Source organism: Carlito syrichta, unplaced genomic scaffold, assembly GCF_000164805.1.
Source record: "Carlito syrichta isolate Samal-C Ts95f unplaced genomic scaffold, Tarsius_syrichta-2.0.1 Scaffold25963, whole genome shotgun sequence".
NCBI classification, from domain to species: domain Eukaryota; kingdom Metazoa; phylum Chordata; class Mammalia; order Primates; family Tarsiidae; genus Carlito; species Carlito syrichta.
Genome location: NW_006970059.1, coordinates 1 through 8176, shown reverse-complemented (window position 1 = coordinate 8176; position 8176 = coordinate 1). Strand labels below are relative to the sequence as shown.

The 8176-nt window shown below is 49.7% G+C and overlaps 2 long non-coding RNA genes across 3 annotated transcripts; both read left to right on the top strand.

The window, feature by feature from the left end:
* The first annotated feature begins 982 nt into the window (after positions 1 to 982).
* LOC103268250 lies at positions 983 to 3490 on the top strand. Of its 2 annotated transcripts, none has more exons than XR_504807.1 (3): positions 983 to 1019; positions 2579 to 2764; positions 3457 to 3490. It is a non-coding gene; the product is annotated as an uncharacterized LOC103268250 (long non-coding RNA). The 2 variants fall into 2 exon arrangements; XR_504802.1 differs by lacking the exon at positions 3457 to 3490 and adding an exon at positions 3009 to 3096.
* A 37-nt stretch (positions 3491 to 3527) lies between these two features.
* Positions 3528 to 7320, top strand: LOC103268192. The gene is made up of 3 exons (XR_504798.1): positions 3528 to 3735; positions 4205 to 4296; positions 7207 to 7320. It is a non-coding gene; the product is annotated as an uncharacterized LOC103268192 (long non-coding RNA).
* The last annotated feature ends 856 nt before the right edge of the window (positions 7321 to 8176 follow it).

Here is an 8176-nt window from a genome sequence, read left to right as displayed (position 1 = left end):
GATTACATGAGCATAAACACATGCAGACACACATGCAGATACTCACAGGTATGCACACACATACAGAGACATTAATGCACAAGCAGTACTCCTGTTACAGACACAGGCAGATGCACACACAGACACACACAGGCACAGGTAAACATACATACACACAGATTTACATGACACAGATACACAGACACATATGCAGACACACGCATGCCCGCATGGGCATACCAACACAGGCACAGATACAAACAGGCACACAAAAACAGACACAGCAGGCCGGGCTCAGTGGCTCAACCTGTAATCCCACACTTTGGAAGGCCAAGGTGAGTGAATTGCCTGAACCCGCAGGTTCGAGTCCCGCTTGGGCAACTTGGCGAGACCTCATCTCTACAATAAATCAAAAATCGGCCGGGCATGGTAGCAGGCGCCTGTAGTTCCAGCTACTTGGAAGATTGAGGCAGAAGGTTCACCGGAGCCCAGCAGGTCAAGGCTGTGGTGGCTGGGAGCATGCCACTGCACTCCAGTCCGGGTGACAGAGAGACTCCAACTCAAAAAAAAAACAAAACAGACACAGCTACACATGAACACAGAAGTACACACACACAAACACACACACACACAGGCACACTGGTGCACATATAGGCATATGAGGGGAGACTCCCAGGAAACGGAATCATTTTTTGGAGGGTGGGCTCCTTGTAATACAGGTTTCCCCTGCTAGGTAAGGATTTCAGGAATTCATCGGCATCAGTGTACAAGCTAGTGCCATTGTGAGAGACTGCGCTCTTTCAACGTTTGCTCATTTCATGGTGAGTGGTTAACAAGTGTACCTGTCCACACTGCACTGAGGTTTTAGCAGTTTTTGATCATAAAACAGCATGATCCCCATGCCCCACCCTCCCTATTCACTGGATCTTGCCCTGGGCAACTTTTTTATGTGTTTATTTCCCAGGATGAAAGAAGTCCTCAAAGGAAACATTTTGCTGATGTGGAAGAGTTGAAACAAAAAATGGCTGAAGCACTAAAAGGTATCAATTTGATGAGTTCAAAAAGTGTTGAACAGTGGAAAAATTTCTCGGGATGTGTATTGCATCAAATGGAAAAAAAAAAAGGTGATCAAAAGTTAAACATGTAAGAATAGGTACACTTTTTTAGTAAATAAGTTCTGGGTTTTTTGGGTCCCCACCTTGTACACAGACACATACAGATACACACAGGTATACACATAGACACACACACACACACACACACACACACACACACACACACACACAGACATACACACAGAGTCTGAACCTCTATGGGGCCATGTCCAGGCTGGCTGTCCAGAGGGCACCTGGAGATGAACATAAGGTCCCATCAGAGACCAGGCAACAGTTCTAGCATGCTTTTCTTCCAAAGGCTGGAACTCCCATATGTCAGTGGGAAATACGTCAGGTGGTCACAGGAATTATGTAGAAAAGTAAAAGTGGGCCCAGGAGAAAGAGTAACACATTCTGGGTGTGAGGCTATTTTATACTGCTTGATCAGGGAAGGCCACTGAGCAGTGGCTTTTGAACAGAAACCTGGGACTTGGAGGTGTGTAGGGTGGTATTCTAGAAGGGGACTGGGGTGTGTGAGTAAGTGGTCATCATACAGATGAAGTTTGGGCCTCCCATTGGTTTTTAACTTAGCCTGACTTGGGATCAGCTACCCTTTTTACTATTGTGTATCTCCCCTCCTCCCAGTGTGATCCACTGCTGCCAATCCTTTTCTTGTAGCACTATTATTGTACATGCTCAGGTTCCACTTACGAATGAGAACTTGTGGTACTCCATTCTTTTTCTTTTTGTGATCACTGAGTATGATAGACTCCAAATTTTTCCAAGTTGCTGCAAAGTCCATAATTTTGTCCTTCTGGTTGCATAATATTCTATTGTGTGTATGTACCACATTAAAAAAATCCAGTTCACTTTCGATGTGCTGCACAGTTGGTTCCATGTTTTTGTTATTGTGCATAGTGCTGCAGTAAACTTAAGTGTACAGATCAGATATCTTTTTTGTAGAATGATTTGAGTTTCTCTAGGTATATATCCTCTGGGGGGTTGCACCTCGATGTGGCTTGGCCACATTCTCTGCCTGTGGCCAGGTTGGCTTGTTCTTTCACAAACTGAGTGAGCATGAGTTCATGAGTCCAGAATGAAGTGGCATCTGCCCTGCACCATTGCATAGTTTATTCCTCCTCAGGTGCTATGAGGTCTGTGAATGTCATGGGGTGGCCCTGAGGCCCAGAAGGATGATTCCTGGGTCATATGAAAAGGTTGATTTTTAGATTTTTTAGAAATTGCCACACTGTTTTCCACAGAGGTTGCACTAGCTTACATTTCCACCAACAATGTAGACGTGTTCTCTTTTCTTCACATCCTCTCCAGCATCTGTTGTTTTTTGAGCTATTAATGATGGCCATCCTGACTGGAGTTAGGTGGCATCTCAGTGTGGGTTTGATTTGCATTTCTTTGATGTCTGTCTTTGTTTCTAAGATCTGAGCACGACACCCTTCTGAGTCACACTTAAGTTAGATTCCCCCCTTTCCATTCTGCTTCTCCAGGGACACTGCCAATATCTTCCCCTGTCACCCACTTTTCTGTGAGCTGGTCCCATCACTAGGGGTGCCTGAGGAATGGAGGAAAAAGCCAGTGCTCTGGCACATGGAGTTTGCCAGTTTTGGGACCTGCTGCCTCAGTTTCCTCCTTTGTGCATAGAAGATGACAAGCCACAGAAGTTTGACATCCAGGTCTGTGAAGCGTCAGCACCTGGGAGGTGCTCAGGTACAGGGCATGTGCTGGGAGGGGTGCGGCCAGTGGGGACTAAGTACAAGCCAGTCTGGGGAGCTGAGTGGGCCAGGTGGACTGCGATGCTTCCTGCAGGAGGAGCTCTCTGAAAAGTGGAGTTGTTTCAGAAGTTAGGAAAAAGGTGGAGGCAGCTGGGAGGGGTTGTCCAAAACCATGGGCCTCAGGACCACCCCATGATATTCACAGGCCTCATAGCACCTGAGGAGGAATAAACTATGCAATGGTGCATGGCACATGCCACCTCATTCTGGACTCATGACCTCATGCTCACTCAGCTTGGGAAAGAGCAAGGCAACCTGACCACAGGCAGAGAATGTAGCCGAGCCACATCGAGGTGCATTCCCCCAGAGGCCTTGGGCTTTCTCTCAACCACCTGCTCTGGACAAGGGGGACATGCCAGCTGCCATCTCTTCCCAGCCATCTGGTGTGGCCCAGCTCACTCTTTTTTTTTTTTTTTTTGAGTTGGAGTCTCACTCTGTCGCCCAGACTGGAGTGCAGTTGCTGCTCCCAGCCACCGCAGCCTCTACCTGCTGGGCTCCGGTGATCCTTCCACCTCAGCCTTCCAAATAGCCGGAATTACAGGCATGCGCTACCACACCCGACTGTTTTTTGTTGTTGTCGTTGTTTATTGTAGAGATGAGGTCTCACCAAGTTGCCCAGGCAGGTCTCAAACCCACGGGCTCAGGCAGTCCACTCACCTCAGCCTCCCAAAGGTGCGGGATTACAGGCTGAGCCACCGAGCCTGGCAACTCAGCTCACTCTTGAGGCTGCCATGTGGGTGGATCAGAACTGGAGGATACCCTGCCCCCCACTGAGCCTATAATCCATCCACCTGGAACAACTGCAGCTGGTTTTCAAAGGAGGAATCCTGCCACCTCTCTGCACCTGCCAGAACACACGATTGTGGAAATTGGTGAGACCTACTCAATGTCAGACACCTATATGCTCATACCTTGTCCTGGGGACATGAGTTCACACCCCATCTGGGGACAAAAGTTCACATCCTCTCCTGTGGCCATGAGCTCATACCCTGCCCTTGGGGCCACAAGCTCGTAGCCACATCCTGAGTATATGAGTTCACACCCTGTCCTTGGGGCCATGAGCTCACAGTTCATCCTGGGGGCTACCTGATCACATCCCATTCTGGGAGCCAGCAACTGGAGGTGTCTTCTAGACACTGAGAAGTTCTCTGATGCAGTAGTCTTGATGGGCTTCAGCAGAATGAGACATCTTCCCAGTGCTGGCCATGTCACCAATGATCAGTGAAAATGTGGAGTGACATCAGCATCATGATGCTGTCTATGCTGTCATGTTTCAGTGGGTCCTTGGATGAGTCAGTTATCTTTCTGTGTTACTGTTTCTAAATGTTTTTAACATCACAGGTGATTGTGCCAAGTAAGACCTCATGACTGTAAGACATTGTATCATTATCGCCTTCTTCCAGGCTGACAAGAGGAAACTCGGAGAACCCCAGGTAGGATGTCCCCATCCCTGCTCACCCCAGGACAAAGCAGGTCATCCCTCTAGTGCAGCTGCAAGATGTGCCATCAAAGACAGTATTATTCACACTTATCAGTCTTGTCAAAGGCAGACAGTGCAAAGAAGAGGTGAAGGGCCAGAAAGGGCCAGAGGGCAGTTGTACAGTCAGTGGGCAAATGTGCACAAATGTATACACATGCCTGCACATACATGTGCCCACCCTCACAAACCAAAGAAACATGCATGTACACATGGAAACTTGCATGTGCACATAGGCAAACATGCAGGCATACATACACACAAGTGTGCATGATATGTAAGTGTACATGTGCGCACATATACATGTCGAATGCAAGCTTAGCATGCCCGTGTGTACTTCCACACTTATACATATAGGCAAATGTGTACACACATGTGCTCTTTCATGTACATATTCACATTGTGTTCATACTTGCACATACACACACACACACACACACATAGACACATACATTCCTCTCCAAAGGGACACATTGTGAATGTGGAGTGTATCAAAGTTAAGCAGGCAGTACTGGCAGAAATTAGGCCTCTGACAGTGTCAGAACTGATTGAGAACCTGCCACATGGGTAACACAGCCCATCTCCAAGCACTGCCATCCTCTGACACAGGCTGGGATTTCTTGCTGGCTCTGCTCCTCAGATTAGGGCTGACACTGGTTCTCAGGGCTCCCAGTCTCAGACACATGTCCTTCTCCAAAGTCCTTCAGTCTGACACAAGGAACTCAAGGAAAAATGCAGTGTCTTACCACTTGGAGACAAAGAGGTACAACTGGGAGCCTTGGGTTACAGCCTGAAAGTTTTTTCTAAATCAAGGCCTAAATGCAAGGGGGCTTGGTGCTCCCTGGAGGAGGGCAGCTTACTGTTCAGTCCCACTGCTATGGGGGGTGGGTGCTAGTTCCTTGGAGGACCCTTGCCCTCTCTGTGGCCCTGGGGATAGGGAGTCCTCTTGGCTGGTACATATGAGAAGGTAAAAAGATGCCAAGGTCGTTACTCATGAAAGCTTTTTGTATTTTGGGAATACCCGTCCTTCGAGAGCTGGGACTCATGGAAGCTAAGCATGGGGTTCTGTCCTCCCTGTGCCTACCAGCCCAGCCAAGCTTTTCATGGAACACCAGGGAGGATGCCAACATTCTGCTGCCATAGCCTCCCTGGGGAGTTTCTCAGCCCTGTGCAGGGGCAGGTACAGCTAGGGGAGTAGGAAGTGGTTCATGCAGAGCACACACATGCCCCTTCACCAGGAAGGCTTGCAGTCAGCATAGGTCATGCAAGGCCCACAGAGTTCCTAGAACAAACCTCTCATAAGCACTGCCAGGTGGAAAATTCATGGCCCAGTGCCCAAAACAGACCAAGCAGAGCTCTCAGTCCCAGAGCACCTTTTGAAGTTTTCTATTTTAAAAAAGCAATAACTTTCTTTCTAGGCCATGGATGGATAAATTAGCTAAGGGAAAATGCAGTGTGATGATCATTTATCATCCCAGCCCCAGAGGATCCTGGGAGCCCTGTCCTGGCCCTGGGAATCAAGGTCAGCATCATCTGCTCCCCTCATTATTTCTAGTTTTGACAATTACATCTGGGCCTCCCGCAAAATAGCAAGAGGAGACCATTTCAAGTGCTAGCATGCTACCTTTTGTCAGAAAGTCACGGGGTGCAGGAAAAAGTAGCCAGGACTCCAGCAACATGGTAATGGCAGGACTCAGACAGCCCTTAGCAATACTCTGACCTGTTGCCCAACCATGCAACCATATAAATTGAAGCCAGAGAGAGTGATACATGCCTGAGCCCATTCAGCAAGTGAAGCCCCCGAGCAGTCAGTACTGGCCCTCTGAAATGCAGGGCTTGGGGCGAAGAAGGAGACCTGGGCATCCCATGGCTGATAGTGGGCCCTTGGACCTGCCTGCCACTCACTCTCCTCTGTTGTCCACTGCAGACAACATGCCCAGCCTCACAGGATCTGGGCACTACCCATGTCCCACACAGTGAATGAGAACCCATAGCTTTGGAAGGAACCAAAGGGACACAGAGTACACTTGAGAGTCTCCTTTGTACATACTGTATACACATGTGTGTATGTTTGCATATGCGTGTACTCATTTACAAGTGTGCACACATAAATGTGTGAATGGGCACAAACATGCATGTGTACTGTACACAGGCATGCACATGTGAATGGGCACCTGTGTATGTACAAATATGTATGTGCACATATGCACACCTGTGTTTTTGTGTGTTTATGTGAGGAAGAGCATGTGTGAGTGTGTGTATGTACACGTGTGTGCATGTGCACAGTCACTGCCTCTAGACCCAGAAGGACAAGTCTTCTCCAAAAGGGTTAGGAGGCTACAACTGGCCACCTGATTCGCCACCTGGGAGACTGGCATTGGCCACCACTTTCACCTCTTCTCCCTCCTCACCATGAAGCCAGCATCTCAGGGGGTTGTGCTATAAGTGGGTCAACCCTGGGACCCAAGCCCCTGCCACCCATGACTGTTAGAGTCACTGAGCAGGGGTATGTCCCCAGGGCACAAGTCTGCATCTGAGTTGCCTGGCCTGTGAGAGCCTGGGCCTGATGTTCTGCAGAGTTCACTCCCCATCTCCACCTCCATCTACAATGTGTCATCTGGCCCCAGGCCAAGACAGACTGGTGGCTGCCGGGGTGAGGATGGAGGAGAGGTAGGAACAGGACCAACAAAGCTTTGCTCTTAGCTGAGCCCTTCGAGTATCTCCAGTCTGCCTGCCCTATGGAGCAGTTCCTCGAGTCACAGGTGTTCCCTTGAGGTACTCCTCAAACACACATCCTCTAGGCGACTGAGCCTTGCCCTTACATGAAGACTGTCACTCACTCTTCATCCACCCCTCATTAACCTAGATCCTGAGGCTGGGAAGGCAAAGAAGAACTGATATGGTGGCTTCTGTGACAAAGAACATTGACTAATAAGGCAGGGGCCAAGAAAGCCATCAGACCACAGAGGACACACACGGAGGTTCATGGTGAGTGGGCAGCCAGGGCTGGCATTTACAGAGCACCTGCTGTGTTCAACACAGCGTTCCCCTTTGCTATCCACACTCGCCTCCTGGGGAGATGAGTCACAGCCTCAGGTTGCGATCCAGACTTACAGAAGTGGAGCCCAGGGAAGGGGACAGCTGATATCACTCTGTTCTGTTACACTCTGGATATTCTGAGTGCCTGTGCTGTCTCTTCAGGGCTTGTGTGGGGCCGGGTCCTGGAATTTTGCTATATACATCATAGCTGGTGAGTGGGAGTCTCAGGCAGAAGTGGGAGTCTCAGCACAGTGGAGAGAAGTCTCCTCAAAGGGGCTCTGTCCCACTGTGGACCCGATGCCATGAAACCCCTCGAGATCCTTGGAGAGGCATCACCTTTAGCACTGGCAACGTGGGTGGCCCTGTCCTCTGGAGCCCACTGTGCTGGGCTGGCCTGACACACCACCACTCCAGGTAGACCCTGACCTGCTCTTGTCAGTGAGAATTGCTGAAACCTTATTTCTAGCTGTCTGTGCCCTCTTCTCCCTCCTCACCATGAAGCCAGCATCATGGGGAGCCAGAAAGGGCAAATCGGAGCCACCCTTTGTGAAGTGCCTGCAATGTGCTCATGGTCCTCCTCACTGGCTCTGCTCCCTCCAGAGGGAGTCAGAAATAAAGAGTCTGAGGCCCCGATGCCAGGATGACCAGGGACCCCCGCTGTGAGCTCCCTCAGCCCCAGAGCATGTCTGGTGTGGTGTGTAAGGCTGATCGGGTTTGTAAGGCCAGCATGGATTTCCAGGATCTAGCCGACCCTTTGCCTGACCCATGTCTCATGCTACCCCCACATGTGTGTCTCA